This window comes from Elephas maximus, chromosome 1, assembly GCF_024166365.1.
Source record: "Elephas maximus indicus isolate mEleMax1 chromosome 1, mEleMax1 primary haplotype, whole genome shotgun sequence".
In the NCBI taxonomy this organism is placed as follows: Eukaryota; Metazoa; Chordata; class Mammalia; order Proboscidea; family Elephantidae; genus Elephas; species Elephas maximus.
Window position 1 is genome coordinate 82,820,791 of NC_064819.1, and position 11,101 is coordinate 82,831,891.

The 11,101-nt window shown below is 39.5% G+C and overlaps 1 non-coding gene across 1 annotated transcript; it reads left to right on the plus strand.

The window, feature by feature from the left end:
- The first annotated feature begins 6,201 nt into the window (after positions 1 to 6,201).
- TRNAA-CGC (transfer RNA alanine (anticodon CGC)) lies at positions 6,202 to 6,273 on the plus strand. The gene has a single exon. It is a non-coding gene; the product is annotated as a tRNA-Ala (tRNA).
- Positions 6,274 to 11,101: the final 4,828 nt, after the last annotated feature.

The window sequence follows — 11,101 nt, forward strand, 5'->3', positions numbered from 1 at the left end:
TGTTGTAAGTCAAATATCTCATTTTCTCTTTTTAGCTTTCATTATTACTGCCTTTTATTATTAGTACCCTTATAAATTCAATCTTTATTTGTCTTAGGAGGTTGGAAAAACTACATACAAACTTACAGATACCATGACATTAACAAACTACACACTATATTATATATTACTAGTAATAAGATCTATTAAAAAGAAAGTGTGTTTCATTGTAACACAAATCTGAGGTAAGTCAGGACTACCTGAATAGCAGTGTTAAATGTATATGCACCAATCAACAAAGCTGCAAAATATGTGGGAAAAAAAAAAGATGGAATTGAAAGGAGATGTAGACAAATCTACAATCATAGTTGGAGACTTCAACACCTATCTCTAAATAATTGAAAGGCAACTAAACAGAAAGTCAACAAAGCTTTAGAAAGACTAAAAAACTCCACCAGGCAACAGACTCAAACAACATTTATATAACACTTTACCAAACAAGAGCAGAATATACATTCTTTTCAAGTCCCCACGGAACATATGCCAAGATAGAGCATATAGTCTGGGCCATCAAACAAACCTCAACAAATTTAAAACAATTGAATCCTACAGAGGGGGTTCTATGACCAAAATGGAAATAAACTAAAAATCAGTCAAAGAAAGATAAAACAAATCTCCCAACTTGGAAAATACACAACACACTACTATACAACGTGTAGGTCGAAGACGGAGTCTCGAGGATATAAAAATGAAAATACAACATGTCAAAATTTGTGGGAAACAACTCAATCAGTACGGAGAAAGAATTTTATAGTGTTAAATGCATACAGAAGAAAAGAAAAAAAAACCTCATATCAATTATCTAAGCTCTCATTTGAAGAACCTCGAAAAAATTTTTAAAATTCCGCAATAAATGCATATCAAGCAGTAAAAAGAAAATACTAAAAATAAGAGCAGAAATAAATCATATTGAAAATAATAGAGAATATCAACAAAACAATAAGTTGGTTCTTTGAAAAGATGAATAAAATTGACAAACCTCTAGCATGACTGACAAAAAATATAGTAAGAAAACTCAAAGTATCAATATCAGGAATGAAACAGGGGATATCACTATAGACTCTGCTGACAACAAAGGAAATACCGTGAACGATGCTACCCACATAAATTTGACAACTTAATTGGAGTGGAAGAATTCCTCAAAAATCAGCACAAACTTCCACTACTCACCCAATATGAATATGTATTTTGAATAGCACTATAATTTTTAAGGATATTTAGTTTAGAAATTTTAAAAATCCCATCACCCAAAAAAAGGATATCTAGGTCCAGAAAGATTAATTGGAATGTTCCAACAATTATTTAAAGAGTTAATACAAACTATGCACAATCTTTTCCAGAAAATGGAAGAGGAAGGAATACTTCCTAATTCGTTTTATGAATGCAGTATAACTCTCCCCCACCTGCACCTCTCAATAAACTGCCTGGACAGAACAAGTGAATAACAAGAAAAAAAGAGCTAACAGATGAAATGACCACATTTCCTTTGTTGATACAATGCATCTGAAAGCAAATAAATAATTGACCCCAGGAACACAACCAATCTGTGGCCAATCAGACTTGGAAGCCAGGCAGTCTCACTCCTGACTACGTTATGGATATTTTCGTTAGAGAAAAAATTGAGAAGTAATGACATCCCAGATAGGAGTGCTGGGAACAAACATCAGATTCTGTGTCTTCCTAAAGAAGCTTTGACTCAACAGGAATACATATAGAGACATTCTTGAAACCATAAAGCATTTGAAATGTACCAACAGTGGAGTGGAAATTCCTAGAAGTTTACTAGTCATACAAAGCAGATGTGGTAAGATTGACCATGAAGAAACAGAGGCAGCAGCTGTTCTTTACTTTACAAAGGAAGCATTCAGCATAGCTGTGATCCATTCACTTTTATTTGTAGTGGTCCTTGACTGACGACTGTGTCTCAAGTCAGTTCTTACATAAGTCGAATACATTTTTGTTTTGTTCTTAGCTTTCATCATTGCTGCCTTTTATTATCAATATTTCTATAAATTTGTTCTTTATTTTGCAGGGTTGGCATGAGAATGATAACATAAGCAGCCTTGTATGTAGGACTTATTACTAACGATAAGATGTACAGAAAACAAAAACAAGGGCTGTGGTAAGGGCCGTTCTTTGTAACTCAAGTACGACTTACGTCGGAACTACCTGTATCTATTTTCCTTTTTGATAGAAAAACCTTCCTCTGCTGCTTCACGTGGGTCTGCCTCTTTTTGATGTCAACTGAGGTTTCCAATAAATGTTTCATATAAAGATTTAAAATAACAGGGAAAATGGAGTGAGCGAGGAAATGCAGGAAAATTGATACTATGGAATGTGTTGATTCTTCTACTTTCATATCAGGAAGGCTTCTAACTCCCTGACAGTCCTTGTTACCTTGCCCAGAGTCCAAGCCACTCGCTCGCCTAAAAAGAATCGGGATCTACAGCCATCCATCTCTCATTTTTAGACCGAGCACCGGTAGAGACCATCGCAGGTCATATTAAGATGGGCTCCTCCGCTTAAAAAAAAAAAAATTCTTTTTTCCTCCGCTTTTTCTCCGTCATTTGGCTCAGAAAACACGAGGCACTAAAGAAAATTGTCCGCCCCGCCATCCTTTTTTCTATCTTTCTGTCTCTTTAATAGTAAATAGAACAAATGGGAGCTAAGGTGAGCCACTTGTTAATGTGCATGCTTTTGATTCGGGTGATACAAGCGATTCCGTTAGAGTTCCGGTTCTTCACTTTTCTCCTTTCTGAACGTCTTCCTTCCTTTGTCACAGTGTCCTTAGGGGATGTAGAGGTTCACAACCTATGAATGAAAAAGCATTCAAGGCAATCCACCGGGTTATGCTTTTACTTTCTATGTGTGCAGGAATGGAATGGAAAGTGTTAGGAGAGCTAAATCTGTATTATTTCAAGGGGGAAAAAAAGGTTGCCGTGGAGTTGATTCCGACCGATAGTGATATTATAGGACACGATAGAACTGCCTCCATACTGTTTCCGAGAATCTGCCGTGGCCTTTTGGTTAATAGCCCAATACTTAACTACCCCAGGGGTCCGTTCCCTAAAAAATGCGTTTAAACAGTGTTGGATCACAGAAAAACTGCGCAGGTGCCTGGGATCGAACCCACGGCTTCATACATGCAAAGCATGCTCTCTACGACTGAACTACGCCCCGCACTCGGGTCAGCTTACTGAAATTTAGCTCCACTTAGTTGTACTACAATCCTAAAGTCTTGGAATACAATTGTCATATTAAAAAAAGGGATGACAATAATTACGCCTCGGTAAATGAAACTACCGAAACTCTGGTTTGAACTATGGGCCTTCAAGCCTTCAGTGTAGCGCTCTCCTAGCTGAGCTATACTGACTGCTAAAAATAAGATCTCAGTTATACCTCAAAGTACTGTGTAGAAGACTAGTGTGATTTTTTAAATACAAATTTCACTCAATATTATCTATTCATACACCCAAAATTACATGAGGTCTGTTGCCACCCATGTCTGAAATATGTGATCCAATTTTTGGAGACTGCGGATGGGTTGGTAGAGGAAGAGTGCAAGGAATAGAAGGTAAAACAGGAAGAAGCTTCTCTGCTTGGTAACTTCAGGCTGTACTATGCTCCAAATCTACGCTTAAAAAACTAAGGAAATTCCAAACAAAATGATCAAGTCTGTTTCTTCTCTCCTCTTTCAGCCCAGTCCTTCTTTTTCTGTCTTGCTCTTTGGTGACACTGGAATGGGCAACAGAGGATTATTGAGCACATTAATGTGGTGGCGGGCTTCTGGCTTCTGAGTAGAAAAGGGGAAATATTTAAAGACAATTCATCGAATAACGTGTTTATTTCCATATGAATATGCAAAACGTGTTTTCAAAGGGAGAAAAGAACGGAAATGTGGGAACTGTAAAAAGCAGATTAGTGTGCATGGTTTCGAACCCTCTCAAGGCATGGACACACTCCCATTGAGCCACACCTCTCTCACCAGAAAGGTCATGAAGATCCTCCTTGAAATATTAGCTATATTTCTAAGAGATCTTCGCAGATCTGATAGTTGGCCAGGGAGAAACTCCACCGTTTCAAATCCACTGTCCCTCCCAAGATGGTTGCATTAGAACAAGCAAGACTAGAAGGAATAAGAGAAAGTGGAAAGATCCTGCTCACTTGAGCTCCAGTTTGCAGTTAACTGAGGACCAAAAACTATATATATATATATATATGGATTGAAAGAAAAGTAAATACATCCTTGGACAATCTGTTAATGATCTTTATTGACAGATCCTTTTGTGTTCTTAGTTGGTCCTGTGTCAATGAAAAGACAGGAGGCTGAGGACTTACCCATTGATTCCCTCCATCCCTTCCCCCTCTGATTCACCATCTCCTTCTCTGCTGGCAGTGATATTTAGGATCAGTCACCCTATGGGGCACCTGGGTTCCCAAATTTGTCCGAGGAAGGAAATCGGGAACGACATTTTTCTAGGAAAGCTTTACAGACAGAAAGCTGAGAAAATTATTAGCGTCAGTGAAAGTAAATGTGTGACAGACGCAGCTCACTTAGAAGAGTCCTAAAGGTCTAAAAGTCCCAGATCCTTCCCCAGTATTGTAAGGGTCCTCAATTTCTGTCAGAATGATGTATCCCTCCTGCACCAAGTCACCAGACAGTGAATACCCTCCAGCACTCACTTCCTCTAAGACAAAGAGTATGGAACTACTTGCTTCCAACCTTCTTGACTTCATCAGCGTTAAAAAACAATAAGACTAAAGAGCTCAACTATTTATTGAGTGAGTGAGAGAGAAAGAGAGAGATATTTGCAAAGGGGCAGTAAGTTCTAGAGAGACTGCTAGGCCTATCACAAAACCATTTTTTGCTTACATGCCCTTTACAATCTTGTGGTAAAAGAAAGAATGTACAGTTGGTACAATGGTGCAGAAGAACAAGCCACATGGAACACAAAAAAATCCTAGAGATACAGATCTTGTGAAAAAGAAACTTTTAGGTTAGATATCTACTATCTTTTACTTCAAAGTGAGCAAGGTCCTTGGGAAAACAAGAAGGGGCTTTCTGTCGGGATTAATGAGGTTGGTTTACAGATGAATGTTTAATGATAAAATGCCCAGAAGTTTTGGAGCATTGTCCAGGTTTCTGGGGGAATTTTTTAATTTTAACAGCAGTAAATACTTAATTTCAGTATTTTAAGTCTTTAAATAGAGACCTGCCTGCAATATGTTGCTCAATATCACATGGAGGATATTGGATAAACAGGCTTTGGACTTACTGTATAGATCATCTGCCATACTCGCTAAACTGAAAGCATCTCAGTGAGAAAACAGCTCTTACGTAGGTTCTTCCCTTGCCAGTCCAACCCTGTCTGTTTAGTATTATTCAGGACCTCCTCGTATTTTCCAATACACTGGTGGCATATTTTGATGATTTCCAGGGCTCTTTAACTTTATTCTTTCAAACATCTATATCTGTAGGAAGCTTTACCATTATGTCAGTGGGTTCCCAGATGGAAAAGAGTTTGACAGGTTTGCTTGGTTTTTGCTATGCTGTTCCTGACTCTGCATTTGACCTGTAGATTCCTCCAGTTTGGAAAAAAGAGTCACTTCTTGTAAAGCTGATGGAGTTTTGAATTTTCCCCCACCATTAAAATCATTTCTGGACATGATCCTCAAGCGGAAGATAGAGATGGATGTGTGGAAGCAGAACTAAGGACCAGCTAAGAAGGTGTGAAGTAACAGGAGCAATGAGAGTCCGCTGGAACGGATGGTGACGGCGTACTGACCCAATCAGAAGTGAAGTTCAATTAACCAGTTCCACTAAAGCCCGTGGCTGCCGGTGGTCTCAGGAGCAACCCATTCGGAGTCATTATCAGTGTGATTTACGTTAGAGAGATGTGGTTTTCTTGGGACTTTCCTGGTGGAGGCAAATAACTTTCATTTAAAGAGTCTGCTGGCGAGTGTGCTTTGAAGAGGACTACAGGAGTGGAAAGGTCCTAGAACCAGAAATGAACCCCGTGGTCTTTTTCTAGGCAATTCTTCGTCGATGTTTTTTTTTTTTTTTTTGCGAGGGGAAGCGGGATGGGAGGAAGGAAGCCCACAGGAAAAATATCAGCATATTTTTATCAAAAGAAAAGTCATCATCAAGCCACTCAGAGGTCAGGGGGTGTAGCTCAGTGGTAGAGCGCGTGCTTCGCATGTACGAGGTCCCTGGTTCAATTCCTGGCACCTCCACTTCACCTTTTATCAACTCTGATCTCATTTCTCTTATCATGTTTGCTTTGCTCACAAGAAAAGGAGGCCGATGGTCCAAACAGTTGCTTTTAGTGTTCTTCCATTTCTACTTATTGGGGCTTGGCATCTCCCAGGGCAGGGCGTCAGCAGAAGGAAGACAAGAAGGAAGAGAAAGAAAAGGAGCCAGCCCTTGCCCCAAAGCAAGAAGACTTTCACCACAACTAATCCATTAATATTCGGTTTTAGTTAGCACATCATGGATAATCAAGGTAGAAAAACAAGGACGGAGACAAAGGAGAAAAGGAAAGAGCCCCACAAAAACTCTTTAATTCTTTTAGTCATTTAAGCAGTCATATCTGTTCGTTTGGAAACCCTGGTGGCGTAGTGGTTAAGTGCTGCAGCTGCTAACCAAAGGGTTGGCAGTTCAAATCGGCCAGTCGCTCTTTGGAAACTCTATGGGGGCAGTTCTACTCTGGCCTATATATAAAAAAAAAATGGTCGGAATCGACTCGACGGCATTGGGTTTTTGGTTTTGGTATCTGTTCATTCAGGCTAGACCAAAGTTTCCAGCTAATTTTCTTGCCCCTATTTTTTTTTTTTTTTTTTTTCGTGGCCCAGTGGTTAAGAGTTCACCTGCTAACCAAAAGGTGGACAATTGCAGTCCACCAACCTCTCTTTGGAAACCCTATGGGGCAGTTCTCTCTGTCCTATATGGACGTTAGGAGTTGGAATTGGCTCAATCGCAGTGGGTTAAAATGACCCTCTATTGAGATCACTGACAGAGCAGTTGATGGCGGATGAGTGATTTGAAGACATTGGACAACCCAAACCACGGCGCTGAAGTAATGCGGAGATACTCAACACGAACATTGAACTATAATCCAAATTTGAGCGACCGAGAGTATCACTGGCCACAATAGTTCAGTTTGGGAGGAGATTAGCTTTAAGGTCTTAAAAGTTTCTTGTCCCACTCCTGGTTTTAGCAGAGCCGTTATTCTGGTTGATCGTCGAATGACTTTCATTGGAGGTTTTCAAACCCCATGGTGTAGAAAATATCCCACACTGTACACACACTTAGCTGAATTAAAATGACATCAGTGTTGGCCAGTACCTGATTAAAATTCCTTCTCTTCTACTTTTCTTATATTCGCCTACAGAATGCCAGTTTCTTTGAAACTTTAAATAAAGTCACATAAGGTATTCATTTCACATCACACCAAAGATTTCTGATGGAGATGCAGCTACAGGACTATGTAGGGGGGTGAGGAGAGAGAGGGCAGAGAAGGGTAAGAATAGATAGATGCATCTCAGTTGCTTATGTTTCCTATAATAAACACTCCCCACGGGAAGCCAATTCAAGAAGCTTCTACTTCTTGACAAACCACAAATAAGGCACCAAGAAGGGGCTCCAACCATCAGTATCTGACCCAGAACCACAGGCCTTATCCATCAGGCCATGGGACGGACCAAAACACTAAAGAAGTAGTCCAAATCTGAAGGGAAACTGTTGCTAGGGAACATTTGGTTTCTGTTTTCAAATGCTTAACTTTGAAATTGAAAGAAAATTTAACAACATTCAAAAAGGAATCAAGTAGCCCCTGAAACCACTGAAAACAATTACATAGCATTAATAAACTTTGCAATGATTAGAAGTGACATCTTTCCTCCAGGGCACTTTTCTCTAAGTCACTAATAATAGTGACACTTTGGGTGGAGAAATATGAGTCAAGAAGTAAACTCTTCAATAAAGGGGTGCAGATGACAGCTTGATGAGAGGGAGCTCCGAAGGTTGATGTGTTCAGACCTTTCCTGTCTCAAAGATAAGATGGCGCTGCTCCAAGAAGAATGGTCTGGAAGCTCAAAAAAGAGCTCCCCCTCTCCCATCTGAAATGTCTGTTTTTAAAGCCAGGAAAATATTTTATTTTAATTCATTCATAACATAGGTTTTAATAACTTGATCCTCTATCAACAAGTAGCAGAACCACCTGACACAGCGGTGGAAGTAGGTAATGGGTCCAAAACCTCCCTTGGTGAGTGTTTCAGAGGTTTGATGTGCAATTTGATAACTTCCAAGCTACTTCAAGTGGGAGAAGAGAGCCAAAATAGCTTGAAGGGGTCCTTCTCTCATTGAAATGCTAACCCCTCAGGTATTTTGCTTAAAAGTCATCCCTGAGTTCTCTTGGTATTGATCCACAAAGGAATCCAAGGCAATTTTGTGTGACCCACCCCCAACTATGCCTTATATATATATACATAGGGTAGGAGAGAAGAGAAGTCCACAAATTCCTAAAGTACAGCAATCACAAATTCTCTCAGTTTTCACATAGCCTTGGTTTCTTGAAATGCGGAGTTTTTTTTTTTTTTTTTTAGAAATAAACAATACTCTCTTCCCAGAGGAAATACTCTGTCTTTCCTCCCCAGAGAGGTTAGCCTTTCCTTCACACCAAAACTTCACCATTTGTTCCCAGATTCCTTGTACATTATTTTCTCCAGGTTTAGGTCAAGACTAACGAACTGTCTTGGATCACACTCTGGACGGCATGTCCTAATGTACATTAATTCATCAAGAAAATTACCCTTTTCCTATGAATGTAGCAGAAAACAGTGAATAAAGGTATGAAGAAGGAAGAGGAAGAAGAGAAGAAACTGAGAAGAGAGAGTGGCTCACACTGGTAGACAAGGTGCATCATCAAGAAAGGCAAGCACAGAGATGCAGAAGATTAAACCCAGGCTCCTTTGCATCCCCATCATTATGGTAAATTCTCATAGGTCTTCAAATGCTCTCCAACTCTTTTCTCCTGTTTCCCCAGGCTGCAAGAAAGATGTACAAGATAATGCGGAGGGATAAGAAGAAGAGTAGCATTCATGTTGTTTCCAGAAAAATAGGTGCAGGAGTGGAAATAAGAAACTAAGGGATAAAATCACAACATTTGGCAAGTAATGAAGTCCTCCTTGTCTAGCAGTATGGCCAGAAACCCGGCAGCGCTTTGTCTAGGGGTCCCTGCTCTGGTTGTTAAAATCTAAAGAGAAACAAGGCAAAGACAGTAGGAAGAGCAATGATCCGACGGATGACAGCATCTCTTTCAAGCACAATATTCTTGCCAACAAAGAGAATTCAAAGAAAACTATCTGAACACATGAAATATGAAAACAATTGGCCACGTATAACCAAAAAAACAAACCCGTTGCCATCAAGTCGATTCCGACTAATAGAGAACCTGTAGGACAGAGAAGAAGGCCCCCACAGGATCACCAAACAACAGCTAGTCCATTGGAACTGTCAGATAGAAGCTTAAAGGAGAAATTCAGAAAAGTAATTTACGGAGGCCTGGGTAGCTCAGTTGGTAGAGCGTCACGCTTTTAATCGCAGTGTTTGCGGTTCAAATCCCTGCTTAAGCAATCTTCATTCTACTCTGAATTATTTCTCTTACATAGAGGCGCGTAATTTTACCCTAGTTACCTCTTTTAGAAGCTCTTCTTTTTCACTCCTTTCTTTCTTCTATTTGCTCTACAAGAATCTGAAGAAAACCGGAACAGAAAAAGAAATGGTAGCCGTTCCTAACTGTGTATTTAAGACTTTAATTCAGATCTGTAGATAAACATCAGCCTGAGACCAGAAGAACTAGATGGCGCCTGGCTACAACCAATAACTGTCCTAACAGGGAACACAACAGAGAATCCCTGAAGGAGCAAGAGAGAAGTGTGATACAGACCTCAAATTCTCCTAAAAAGACCAGACGTAATGGTCTGACTGAGATTAGAAGGACCCCGGAGGTCACGGTCCCCAGACCTCCTGTTAGCCTAAAACAGGAGCCATTCCCAAAGCCAGCTCTTCGACAGGGATTGGACTGGTGTATAAGATAGAAAATGATACTGGTGAAGAGTGAGCTTCTTGAAGCAAGTAGACACATGAGACTATGTGGGCAGCTCCTGTCTGGAGGGCAGACGAGAAGGCAGAGGGGGACAGAAGCTGGCTGAATGGACACGGAAATACAGGGTGGAGAGAAGGAATGTGCTGTCTCATTAGGGGGAGAACAGCTAGGAGCATATAGCATGGTGTACATAAATTTTTGTATGAAAGACTAACTTGATTTGTAAACTTTCACTTAAAGCACAATATATATATATTTTTTTTAATTTGTAGATAAGTCAAAACAAGTGCATATGGTTCTTATCTAGCCTTCCTTTAATGCAAGAAATGCCTGGAAGCCTTTTCAATGATTTAAAAGCTGTACATGCAGCACGTAAAGGTGATTGGGGTAATGAATTTGTTCAAGTAGGGTTGACTCAATCATTTCAAAGTGAGAACAAATTTACCTAACATTACAAGGAAAAAGGAGTTCTCTTGAAGTCAGACTTTTGTAACCCGGGGACTGCTGTATAAGTTGTCTACAAGTAACTCATTTCATATATGTAACTATATAGTTAGGTAGAAATTAAAGAGAATTTTTAAAAAGATATATCATGCAAACAATCAAAAGAAAACAAAGGTGGCTACATTTATATCAAGTAATGAAAACTTCGGAACAAAAAATTAACAGGGACAGAAATAGACATTGCTTAATGATAAAAGGATCAATCCAACAAAAGGAACAGGAAGTCACCAATTTACAAAGAGGTTCCATTCTAACCACTCCTTCCTAAGACGGTTCTTCTGTAAGTCGAATATCTTATTTCTTCTTTGTAGTTTTCATTCTTATTGCCGTTTGTTATTAGTATCTTTATAAATCCAAGCTTTATGTGTTTTGGGAGTTTGGAAAAATTACATACAAACTTACAGACATGATGGCAGTAACAAATTACATATTACTAATGATAAGGAAAAAAA